The sequence below is a fragment of the Mauremys reevesii genome, linkage group 22 (genome assembly GCF_016161935.1).
Source record: "Mauremys reevesii isolate NIE-2019 linkage group 22, ASM1616193v1, whole genome shotgun sequence".
NCBI classification, from domain to species: Eukaryota; Metazoa; Chordata; order Testudines; family Geoemydidae; genus Mauremys; species Mauremys reevesii.
In genome coordinates this window covers 22,957,422-22,957,829 of record NC_052644.1, presented here as the reverse complement: position 1 = coordinate 22,957,829, position 408 = coordinate 22,957,422, and positions in this window count along the sequence as shown.

Sequence of the window (408 nt, the reverse complement as noted above, 5' to 3'; positions counted from 1 at the left end):
GTGTGTCCCTGCGCCCCCTGCTGGAGGGGAGGGGCTCTGCACGCTGTGTGTGTGTCCCTGCGCCTCCTGCTGGAGGGGAGGGGCTCTGCACGCTGTGTGTCCCTGCGCCCCCTGCTGGAGGGGAGGGGCCCTGTGCTCTGTGTGTGTCCCTGCGCCCCCTGCTGGAGGGGAGGAGCCCTGCACCGTGTCTTCCTGAGCCCCCCGCTGGAGGGGAGGGGCCCTGTGCTCTGTGTGTCCCTGCACCCCCTGCTGGAGGGGAGGGGCCCTGCACCGTGTTCCTGCGCCCCCTGCTGGAGGGGCCGGGCCCTGTGCTCTGTGTGTGTCCCTGCGCCCCCTGCTGGAGGGGCCGGGCCCTGCGCTCTGTGTGTGTCCCTGCGCCCCCTGCTGGAGGGGAGGGGCCCTGCGCTC